The 12691-nt window shown below is 43.2% G+C and overlaps 1 pseudogene; it reads left to right on the forward strand.

Annotated features, from left to right (window-relative positions):
- Window positions 1-11746: 11746 nt before the first annotated feature.
- LOC119288905 lies at window positions 11747-12224 on the forward strand (annotated as a pseudogene).
- Window positions 12225-12691: the final 467 nt, after the last annotated feature.

Genomic DNA, 12691 nt, shown 5'->3' on the forward strand with positions numbered 1-12691 from the left:
AGTTAATACTGATGCTTAAATCAATAACTAAAACTAAAGTGCCGATCATCCCATGCTACCACAGGATTTTTCAACAACATGACATATTGAGAAAAATCTATGTTAGAGCTGCCATTTCTTTACAGTTACATTAGTGTGGATTGTTCTTCTGATTCTATAGGCCTGGCACCCTAGCTTCGATAGATTTACTTGATTTTGCAAGCTATGGCACAGGAATGTGATATGGGTCATATCCAGCACCTCCCTTGATTCTGTGGAAATCCATCCAAAAAAGCATTAGTTGGATCGGCGTAAAGAACAAGACGAACGTGGTACTATCTCTATTAGGACGGTTATGAGGCTCTGCTCTTTTTTTTCTTTATTCAATATCTATTCTTTGTTTCCTATATTCCGCTAATTGTTATCTTGAATGTATCTTTATGCTTAATAGATAACTAGTGATGCTAGAGCTGTCAAGAAGGCATTGTTTTCAGTATCAACCATCATCTACAAATGCCCATCAAAGAGACCATTTCTCTTGAAACTTTTGTCCCTCCAAGCATTGTACATCCATCAGAGCTTCCTGTCTATCCTGCTAGTAACTTCTACTCAGTGTCAGATGCAGCTATACCTTATGGAATGGACATCCAAATCTAGCTATCTTAGCAAAGGAAGTGGCATTCAAATCTACATGTTTTCTTCTTTAGCCTTTTTGCCCAGCGTTGTCATTATTGACACGTTTTTGTGATCCCTGTTTTTGAGATCCTCAATGACTACCACCAGAAAGGGAATGTGACCACCATTCTTATTTGATAAAAGTGTCTCCACTATAGAACTAACAATCCTAGACAGCAGAAAAAGCTTGATTGGAGCTAAGAACTATTTCTAAAGGATCCCTTCTACTCTTGTGTGGAAAGATATTTCTTCGTTCAGTCTAGTCTGATTTAAAACGTGTTGTCTACTATTATAGGGGCTGTCGTTAGGGTCACTCCTTCTTATGCCGGGAGATGGCAGTTATCTACATTTAGAAATAATAAAGAATATGGGTGTGATTGTCATCACAATGGAGTGATCGAGTAATCAGCCCTGTAGGTTCCTCTCTATTTAGATAGACCCCATCAACATGGCCATTCCCTTCTCTTGGTAGCAAAAACCCATTAGAGGTTTGATTCTCAAAGAAAACAGACCAGAAACTCGAAACTATTCCTACTCGCCAGGTGGCTTTATCAATTTGAGTTTAAAAATAGGGAAAAAAGGGTGTCAAAAGTAGAAGTATCATATCTTCTTAAGGAGCCCAACTCTAGCTAGAGAATAAGAGGATTAGGTTTTGGCAGGATGCGAGGTGCCAACTTATTAAGCACGAGAGTCGTAAGATCCCGGTTATAGAAAAAGAGTAGGCCAATCCCAATCTTAGGCTGCAACAAACAAGGAAATTCCTGTCATCAAATCGGCCTGATCCCCAAAAGGAAATCGCAATACAAAATCCCTATATACGATATACGATAGATTCCAGGCACCTTGCTACATGACACTTGTCTCGCATTGCATTACTGACTGCTTCTTCTTCTGATTTCTTTGCTTTGATGATGCCCTTGTCCCAAAGAGAGTTCTTCAGCTGAAGAGTACTTTGGCACCCTAGAACACATATCCCTCTGGATGAAGCCAACAGGTCTCAGACAAGAGTAGTATATGTGGCTTCATCGAAAACTATCAGCCAAAATCCAAATAAAATGCATCATAGACCCAGCATCATCCTTCACTGGGAACTACAAAAGCAACATCCAACTTCAACCTAGCGGCCCCTGCACAAAAAACCTATGATATATCAGAAAAGAAAACCTTTTTTACAGTATGAGAATTTGGCCCAATAGTCTCTCCAATTTTAAGTGATCAAGCCACCACTGGTATCAGTAGGGAACAAGTACTACCACCTCCTCCAGCTCTAGCTGAGCTCTCCAGTTCTTCTCCATCAGAGAATCTGTGCAATCCAAGCCTTCTGGAACATCATCCACCCGCAACTGCTTTCTCTCTTGCAGCTCTTTCATAGCAATGGCCTTTATGTTTGGAGGCTAACCCAGGCATCCATCACTCTCCTCCCAAAGAAAAAAGATGCCAACACCGTCGAGGATTTCAAGCCAATCAGTATCATCTCGAGATTCATGAAAATCGTTTCAAAGAAGAGGAACAAACATTGTCTTTAACAACACTCATCCACTTATTGACATTGACACGTATCAATCGGCGTTTATCATGGGTCGCTAACTCATAGAAACTTTCTTGGTTCTGACAGAACCACTTATCTTTCGCCACAAACATAAGATCCCTATGGTCCTACTCAAGGTAGACTATCGCAAGTCATTTGACCGAGAAAGAGAAGAGTTGTGTCTTAAAGTAAGGACAAGGATGTGGAAATCCACACACACTTGTCTTTCATGCCCAGCCCACCAGGGAATTCCAAATCGTTAGCGGCGGGTCTTTCTTCTTTTGGGTGAGATGTGGAGCTACTTTTTCTTTCTTTCATTCCATCTATCTCTGTATGCTTGGGTGAATGCCATAAGCGGATTTATATGCCCCGGATCCCAGGGTTAGGGTATTCCCTATGTTGAGCCTACTCAGATCAGAACAAAACTTTTGGATTCTCTTTCGCCTATCGGTCAACTTTAAACAACCTTCACATTTCCTGCTGAGATCCCAAGTCTCCAAGTGGGCCCTCTTGGCCACCTAAGACCTTGGCTTTTTAGAGAATCCCGCTCCTGTGTCGTAGGACTTGTAGCTCGGCAATCCACCGGGTAGGTTTGTTTATCCTTCCTTTTTTGAGTGTCTTCTTGGATAGTTATAGCGGCCCATAGGCGCAAGATGTTCCTTGTGGAGGGCGGCGGTCCCCTGGACATAGCATAGTCCTTTCAGGCAGTGGTCGTTTAGTCCATGGTCCTTTGGATGGTCGGTGCAAGGCCAGAAATTGGAACACATTGATTCCGCTCGTCCCTGTCCTTCGCTTCAGGGCCTCCCTCGGTGTGGTCAGTACTCCATACCGTCGAGCAGCAAAGCTTACACTTCTTCACTTATTATGACGGTTCATCAGGGCCTCTTTCCTCCTCCCTTTCTGCACACTTGTAGGGGTCCAGACCCCCACAAAAGGGGAGGGAGTCGACTGGACATCTCAGCCATTGGCGGGAATTTCGCCCACATCCGATCCCCAATTCTTGTTGACCCCGGATGATCGTGTTGGGTAAATTGTGACCTCGTACGATCGTATCGGGTGATCAATAGCCGCTTCGTCACAGTACTGACTTATGGGCTAACAGGTCACACTTTGGCCAAGTATCCTACAAAGAGACTCCCGAGAGCCAAAAGTATTAAAGGAATGGCCATAGGAATGGGTGCATCATCCAACATGAATTAGTTGGTACTAGAAATGTTAGAAATAGTAAACGAAAGGAGTAATAAGAAGTGAAAAGGACAGAGACACTTCCCAACCAGAAAGCAAAGTTCCCACTTGTGGTATACTTTGTTTAAGCGAGCTCTAAGATCACATCTTTAGAATAAAATCCTGTTAGAAAAGGAAATCCAATAAGAGATAAGCTGCCCATGAGCATCATGGCATAGGTCAAAGGAAAGGAGGAGGCAAGCCCCCCATCTTCCGCATATCTTGCTTATCCGACATGGCATGAATCACCGAACCCGCACTGAGGAAGAGTAATGCTTTGTAAAATGCGTGATTCATTAAGTGAAAGACACTAACTGAATAGTTAGAGATGCCGCAAGCAAAGATCATATAGCCTAATTGACTGCAAGTTGAATAAGCTATGACCCTCTTTAGATCGTTCTGTAATATTCCAGTGGTTGCCGCAAGGAATGATGTCATAGCTCCTGCAAAAGTAATAACAATCAAAGCCATAGGTGACTATTCAAATAAAGGGGAGCACCTTGCTATCATGAAAACGCCAGCAGTTACCATAGTAGCTGCATGAATCAAAGCAGATACTGGAGTGGGACCCTCCATTGCATCGGGTAACCAAGTATGCAATCCTATCTGTGCAGATTTCCCAACAGCACCAATAAAAAGTAAAATACAAATCATAGTTATAGCATTGAATATCATATTGCAAAAAATCCATTCATTTATTGGAGCACTAGCACAAGCAAAAATGGTTGAAAAGTCTACTATTTGAAAGAGAGTAAAACAACCAAAAATCCCAAGAGCTACTCCAAAATCACCTACTCAATTGACAAGCATAGCTTTTATAGTAGCTTTATCCGCCTCAAGTCATCTAAACCGGAAATGAATTAACAAATGTGAAGCAAGACCTACTCCCTCCCATCCCAGGAATAATTGAAGAAAGTTATCTCCAGTCACCAACGCTGGCATAAAAAAAGTAAAAATGGATAAATAACACATAAATCGAGGGCTATGCGCATCCTGAGACATATATGAAATGGAATAAAGATGGACCAAGCTACTTATGAATGTAACCACAATTAACATCACTACGGTCAGGCTATCGAACACAGAGTCAAAAGTGAATTACGAGTCAGGCCAATCTGCGAATCGAGCGAGCTCCCCTTGCAGTGATGTGGTGGTGAACCTCTCATTCGTCTTCAGTGCTCTCCGAACGGTGCGGGAAGGTTTCCCATCACACGGCTCACCAACTTGATCTTCTACGGGAACCTTATGTCAGAACAGGCCTGGCAAAAGAAGTTCGGTCTCGCTTTCCTTTGCCACTCAAGTGTACGGCATCTGCCGTGCTTAGGCCCCTTCTTCCCTTCCCTAATCCAAAAATGAGTCTGTCGCCTGCCTGGCACTATATGGGTATAGGTATGTCGTGCAGGCCAGCATCCCTTGGATTTCAGGTGATTAACTACCGAAGCGAAGAAAAGGCTGGATCAAGAAAAGGGGGGTACTACGAGCCCTCTGCCCCACGCATCTAACCAGCTCGCGTGGTTCACCGGTTCCACTGACGTCACCCTTAGATAGAGTTATTCAGTCGATACAGAGATGCGATTAAAGTGGGGGGTGTGCTGTCCCTATTGGGCTGGGCCCTTCCCCATAAGGCCCCACCGTCAGGGCATAAGTGCCCTCTTGCTACCCATATGCAAGGCACCGTCTTAGCCTTGCCTTACCAGGATCGCTCCCACACCTGTCATGTTCGTGATCGGCCTCCTCAACTCTGTATCGATCCAAAGGCAGGGCGGCAGAGCCCCCAACCAATGGGAGTAGTTACGTCCAGTATGTCCCCCCTCGATTCCCGACATGCTATGATACCCCAGGGTGGGTAGGAGCGGGTCAAGTCCGTATCACCGTAAAACACCTGCAGCGTCCGGATCTGATCTATCTACTCGGCAATTCATCCGGTGACTTCACGGTCGCCAAAGAAGCCCCAAGAAGCATCAAACATTTCCGATGAGATCCATGGAGCTATTTTGAGATAGCAAGCACTAGCTCCGAGTGCGACTTCATAAAAGCAAGAAAAGATAAGATCAAAGAAAATGAAACGCACATGGTGGTCATTATAGCGGTTCCTTCAGATCCTAGAAAATGTCCGAAAAACCGGCTATGGAACTACCAAGCAAAGGCAAAAGCACAATAAGTAGATACATAAGATCGAGTCTCTTAAAAAAATCAGAAAATGTTCAAGCGGCCTGTCATTGAGACAAAAACGTGTTAAGCATATAAGCACTTTCAACTTGATTTGCAGTGGTCAGTTACGCAAGACGGGAAGAGAGTTTCTTCTTCATAGTCCTTTTATCCCAATATTAAGGATAATGCGTGGGCCTTTACTGAAAGAAGATGGTTGATCCCCTTGCCGACTCATTCCATCCTCCCCCCGGTGGGTCGTCCTCTTATTCACTCTCGCGAGCAAAGAAGAAGAGTGACAACATTCAAGCCAGCAATGGACTGAGGAATGAGACGATAAAGGTAAAGAGAAGGGGCCGTCGTTGGTGCATAATAGATCTTTCCTATCTACGATCTTTCTCGGTGCATAAGCGAGGCTTCGCGGTCGAAGTACCACATAAGCAATAAAGCCAATAGACCTTGAATAGCCTGTACGAAATAAATTGTGAAGAGGATTTACTAGAGTCTAAAAATATTGTGCAAGTTGGCACAGCGCTTTCAATCAATCTCGCTCATCTGGTCTGCCCGGTCAAATCAGCGATCATGCCCCCCTTATTCTAGCGGAGGAACAACTTCATCAGATTCATTCCCTTGCTAATCTGCCTTCAAGCCTTGTTCCTTCTTCCGCTTCATCTATCGTAAAATTCTATATGCCACAAATAGAAGTAGAAAGAAATCCTAGCAGTCATTGAGATTGAATCCAGAGGAAATCACAATCCAATTACCGTGAGAGCGAATTAACAGAGTCAGTTCAACTAAATGGTCAAAATCAGAATAAAGGAAGGTAACGAAATACTTCATTAACAAGGCCCATTTAATTAACAATTTTAGCTTTCTTTGCTCACCAGCTTTTTTCTGCGCCCCTTCACTCACTTCTAAATGACTCCTTTAGCACTCTCTTTTGGTTGGTTACTTCATTGAAATAGAAAGTACATCTCTAACTCCCGGCTAACGCGAATCATTCAAAAACTATTACTTATTGGGTTGGGCAACCGACACATGAAATCGATGCCGGGCTACACTTCCTTCAATTAATTGTTTAGGTTTACTTTGGCAGAGCATTCAATCCAGGTGTGGGAATCATTCCGACTTCATGTATCTGCCCACCCTAGCCTCTTGGGAATGTAGGTGTCCGAGAATGGAAGCTCGGCAACAGAGCAAACCGGAAGAAGTATGTACCTCATGAAGCAAGGACAAGCCAGAGCTCTTAGTATGCCCACTTTTGCAGGATGAATCCGTTCACTTTGTGCTTCTCTATCGCATTGGACCTAGAAAGAGTGCAAACAGGAAGCATAGATCCTTGAGAAATAGAGGAGCTATGAGTGATGTCCACAACCTCTAATGTTCCAAAAGATATAATCCGTCACTCGCTCTAGACACCTCAGTACCATGCTAACTCCAAGAATTTCCTTCTTTTCTACATAAAGCATCAGCTGCTGGATAGAAATCAAAAGCATTTATTTATAGCTGACTGTTAGCTTTCGCTTGATTTCTTTCTTATAAAGTTACATTTTGTTGATTGTATATTGGGTCGGTGTAAATAAAGGGTGAGCTCCAAACTACAGTGGGAAAGGCCGAGTATACACCAACCATACTTTGGAGTGAGAAGGAGATCCTAACTAACAAAATAAGGCATCTGATACTATGCTGAAAAGTCTCGTTTGGTCACTTTTCAAAAGAAGGATGTGCCACTATTTTATCATCATCTAGCACTGCTTGACTTGCTTTCACAGCTTTTAGCTTGAACGTAGCACTAAAGCCTCCATGTCAACTAAAGAAAATAGTTCAAGACAGTAGAGCACAGATGGAATTACCAACATGGGTTCAGCACTTCGTTTAGTGAATGCGGAGATAAAAGCAGCTGCTATTGATGTGCAATTGGACCACTCGCATCGCTCCTTGACACGAAGGCTATAAGAATCAAAGGAAATACTGGGCTTAAATGACTTTGGAGTTCAAACCTGGCAAAGTCCTTACTTACTCGGCTCCAGGCCAAAGCGATGAAAAGACCCTTTATTTAATATGGTCACGCCCATGAGAGAAAGTCTATGTAACACCCCGGACACACCCGTCGGTGGTCATTACTCCTGGCGGGATCTAGACTGGCCCCACAGATCAATACTAGTCTTTTCTGCGCATTTTGTCCTCACTCATGCGCACCCGGGAGCAACTTCCCGATAGGTCACCCATACTGACACTACTCCAAGATGAGCACGCTTAACTTTGGAGTTCTATCCGAATGGGCTCCCGGAAAAGAAGGAATTCCTTATTGATATAAGTAGTCTATCATCCCTAATAAGCCAGGCTATCACATACACTCCCACTCAGAGGAATCGACGTCCTCGTCGGGCCACAGGAACGTTCCCTCTTGGTACAAATGTCTATGCTTCCAGTCCGGTACATGTGCCATGCCGGGTGCCACGACGGGTCACAAACGTCATGAAAAACATGACCACGCACCTGTCCGCAACCATCTGTGTAACCGCGAGGGTCAGCTCTGATACCAACTTGTAACGCCCTGGACACACCTGCCGGTGGTCGTTACTCCTAGCGGGATCTAGACTGGCCCCACAGATCAATACTAGTCTTTTTTGCACACTTTGTCCTCACTCATGCGCACCCGGGAACAATTTCCCGGTCGGTCACCCATCCTGACACTACTCCAAGCTAAGCACGCTTAACTTTGGAGTTCTATCCGAATGGGCTCCCAGAAAAGAAGGAATTCCTTATTGATATGAGTAGTCTATCATCCCTAATAAGCCAGGCTATCACAATATAGCCCTATCAACACCTTCTGATCCTAGTTGGCTCGAGTAAGGCAGGCTACTTCTAAGCAATGTAGAGAACATTGAACCTCATTGAAAAGAAATAACTTCCGACCAACATAAAGATCTAGCAACCTTTTGCCTGACCTCGGCTCTGACGCATTCCTCCTAGCCTAGATTTTCACTACATTCTTTGGGATCAATGCCTACTTCTTGAACTTGAAATACCTGTATACCTTCTTCGATAAGTGGAATGTTTCGCTTGAGCGTCTACTTTGGCGAAACCCTTGTTATTTATGCTATGTATTTGTGGCCTAGCCCTCTATAAGGCACACGTTTTTCATACGTGAGGCTATAGAAGGAAAGCAACAATCCTGGAGGAGGAAATAGTTCACTTGTTGGGCACCTGGGCTCCCTATTCGTAAATTCACTTACGTGACGAGCAATAACAAGGCGCGCTGCGTTTGAATGACATGTTATTTGAATAATATTGCTTCCGTGTCGCAAGTCTCGGTCTTCCAAAATAGGAGACGACTATGGACAAAGATACCAGGTAAACGGAGTGCCAGTGATTGCCTTGGTTGATAGTGGCAGCACCCACTATTTTGTAGACCCCAAAGATTGTGAAGTGGGCGGTTACGACTCAACTCCATATAAACCTATGGAAATCATAGTAGCAAATGGCGCTAAGATGTATTGTGAGCACAAATGTGATGGCATGCTATGGGTAATGCAAGGGAAGGAGTTTTAGTTTGATATGAAAGTCATGGAGGTAGGTTCGTATGAGGGGGAGATTCGATTTTGTTCCTATAAGAAGGAAGGGCCAATTATTTTCTCAACCAGTGCACCATCCATAACATTGGTCAAGGAAGGCAAGAAAGTAATTTGAAAGGGAATTCAGGATCAGACAAGGAGGTCAGTAGAAAGAGGAAGGGTGCAGTTACAACAAGGAGAGATTTGTATGCTCGTGCAAGCTTTTCCAGTGAATGCCACCAGCAAAGAAACTAGAATACCTAACAGTATGAATAAGTTACTTACCCGAGACTCTGACATTTTCAATGAGCCAAAAGAGTTACCACCAGACCCATGATCATGTAATACCTCTTCTGGAGGGAGCTGAGACGACTAATCTCAGGCCGTATAGATACTCGCACGATCAAAAGGCAGCCATTGAAAAGTTGGTTGATGAAATGTTAGCAGCTGCTGTGATTAGGCCAAGCTCAAGCCCTTTGCCCTTTTCAAGTCCTGTACCTGTAGGTAGGATGTGTGGGAGTTGGCGATTGTGTATAGACTATAGGAAACTAAATAGCCTTACCATTAATAAACCCCATTCCTTTCGTGGATGAACTCTTGGAAGAGGGCAGTCCCAAATGAAAAAAAGCCATTTATCGATCCCAAGAATCAAGTGAATTAGTTTTATTGCTTTTCTTCCTTTAGCTTCTGTTTATTGCAAGCACATATTTTATAGTACTACTTGAGTTGCTGGATTAAAGGGAGTCAGAGGTAAGCCCTAGCTAGCCTCCCCCCTCTTCCCTATACACGAAACCCACAGGTACTTTCAGGCGTATGATAGAAAATCTGATACTGCTTTTTAATGGGTATTTCCTGCTTACTATTAAAAGAAAAGCTGTTATTGCTTCATATCCCCTTTTTCCTCTAATTCGAGCAAGTAAAGGCGCAGCTTCCTCAACTTTGCTTTATAGTTTGATATAATATAGAATTGGATTTTGCTTTCCTTTAAGGAGCTCTAGCTATCTTGCTGATCCACCAGTTCATACTATTAATGAAAGCTCTTTCACCCTGCCGGCGGGTAATCCCTTACTGAGCCTACTCAAGCAATCTCCCATTAGCCGCTCTTTACATTATAGTCAAGCGATTGTAAACTCCTTATTTAGGCTAGCTACTTTGCTGATTAACAAGATTATCGCATTGGAGTTGTGACAGTTATGTAAACTACTTCTCTAGCTAGTAATGAATCTGAGGTCAAAGCCAATGAGTACGCCGGATGTTGCATTTTCACAGTGAGGGAAGGATGGCTTGACAGGCTTCGTTCTGGATGTTGTAATCTCTTCTCATGGTCTTTGTTCGCTTTATTATCCCATTGTGAGAATGGCTAGGACTGTGGATCCACACGCCCCCCCTCTAGTCAGTACTTTCCGAGTAGCGCAAGGCTTCTTCGTTGGCAAATAAACGAATTAATGAACTAATTTCCTTATATGACATGAACTTGAACTAGCATTGGTCAAGTCCATGAGCTCGTAAGAAGGAGTTCTTCACGCGAGAAAGTCCACGGCTTAGCTGAATTCAATAAAAAAGAAAGTATCCAATCGACTTTAGGAGCGCCATATGTTTCTATCTAAAACGGTAAAGCGAGGCTCGCTATAAGGGTCATAGCTAGTTCAGGATTGGTAGGAATGTAATACAAATGATTGTAATATGAAAACCCCAAGGGGAGCTAGCCTTTGTGTTAAGATTAAAAATAAGAGCCCTCTTTTCATACGACTCGGTGATTCCATTGCTCTATCTGACCACAAGATTCGATCGCATACAGCACGAGCACGAGACAGGTTGGGGACTTAGAAATGAGCTATGCTCTAAGAATTGACCCCTAAACTACCTTTGCCCGCCTTTTCTTGTAGAATCCATTCCCCCTCTTTTATATATTTAGAATGCTTTTATGGCTAGTGGAATGAGGCTGGAACCCATCAATATCGCTAAACCGGGAGAGTTGCTTGTGTTGGGTTCAAAGTTTCGCTCTACCAAGGCAAGATATAATAGAATATAATCTAATCTAATATGCATCTAGCTTTAGCTGAATATCATCAGTGTTCAGCGAAGTATGCTAGCCATTGGCCTTACGTTCATGATACTCCTTTCTGTCTTTGCGATGTTTGGTTATAAGAGAATGTTGCTCATCAGAAAACGCATATAGCAGCCTTCGTTGATGGGACAAACGCTCTAGTGTATGCGTTACAAGGCAACTAGCATTTTGTCATGGAAGTTCATGAAAAAATGTCATGTTGCGACTCTACATGTTATAAGGAGCTAAATCAATAGGTGCCGGTGCTGCTACAATCGCTTTGGCCGGGGCTTAGCAGAAAGGTGTGATTCGTGATCTCGATCATTTAAATGATCCTATCCTTAAGATTGGTTTTGGAAGATATGTCAAACATTCGAGAATGGCGCTGTTGATCTAGTTTCTAATTGTTGAGTGTGAAGTTCTGTTCTAAAAATATTCGTTTTGTTGGAAAAACCAACGCCGACGTCAAGACCAGTCTCCTTTCCTTTCTCTTTTCGGGAGCAGAGCTGAAAAAGATGGACAGTAACGATCGCGTAATATCAATTTATCGGCCTCATCATCGAAAGCGGCTTCCAATTGCTTGGAAATTCTCAGCTATATGGGGGACTTTGATGGTGAGCAAAAAGAATTGATCAAGAAATTGGTAAACTTTCGCATGATCGATGGTAAAAGAACGAGAGTTTGTGCTATTGTTTATAAAACTTTTCACCGCCTAGCTCGAACTGAACGCGATGTAATAAAACTTATGGTTGACGCCGTATATAATATAGAGCCAATATGCGAAGTGGTCAAAGTAGGAGTCGCAGGTACTATTTATGATGTTCCTGGGATTGTAGCCAGGGATCGTCAACAAACCTTAGCTATTCGTTGGATCCTTGGAGCATCTTTCAAATGACGTATAAGCTACAGGATAAGCTTAGAGAAATGTTCATTTGCTAAGATACTGGATGCTTACCGAAAGAGGGGAATTTCACGTAAGAGAAGGGAGAATCTTCATGGAATGGCTTCCACCAATCGGAGTTTCGCGCATTTCAGATGGTGGTAAAGTGATACCACATAAGGATCTCTTCCGCATTCAGTCATACTCAACAAAACTAAGAAATGTTTGACCCAGATCCTTTTTTCATCTTCATATAGAAAGAAAATCGGCCTTCCTCATACTCCCTCCTTCATTCATAGAGTTGGAGAAATCCACAAGAGGCCTTCCCGTTCATAATTGCATAAAAGAACCATTCTTTTTATGAAAACTCTTGTTCGAACCTCACCTCGGGTCGAATGAATACGAAAGGGGGATCAATCAAATCAATAAGCCATGAATGAAGTAGTAGTGGGCCTTTCGCCTTATTTCGTTTGACTAGTGGAGATGAGAAATCTACTTCAAAGAGAGGGAAAGAGTGCTAGTCTGAAAGAACAAGCAAGGGATGAGTGCATGGGAGCGAAATCCATTGCGCCCATGCGCATACGTTTTCTTGCTAGGTAATTTCTCAGAAAGTTTTTGTGTTGTTGATTCCTATTCCTAGGTGTTGTTATGTT

This window comes from Triticum dicoccoides, chromosome 4A (genome assembly GCF_002162155.2).
Source record: "Triticum dicoccoides isolate Atlit2015 ecotype Zavitan chromosome 4A, WEW_v2.0, whole genome shotgun sequence".
NCBI lineage: Eukaryota > Viridiplantae > Streptophyta > Magnoliopsida > Poales > Poaceae > Triticum > Triticum dicoccoides.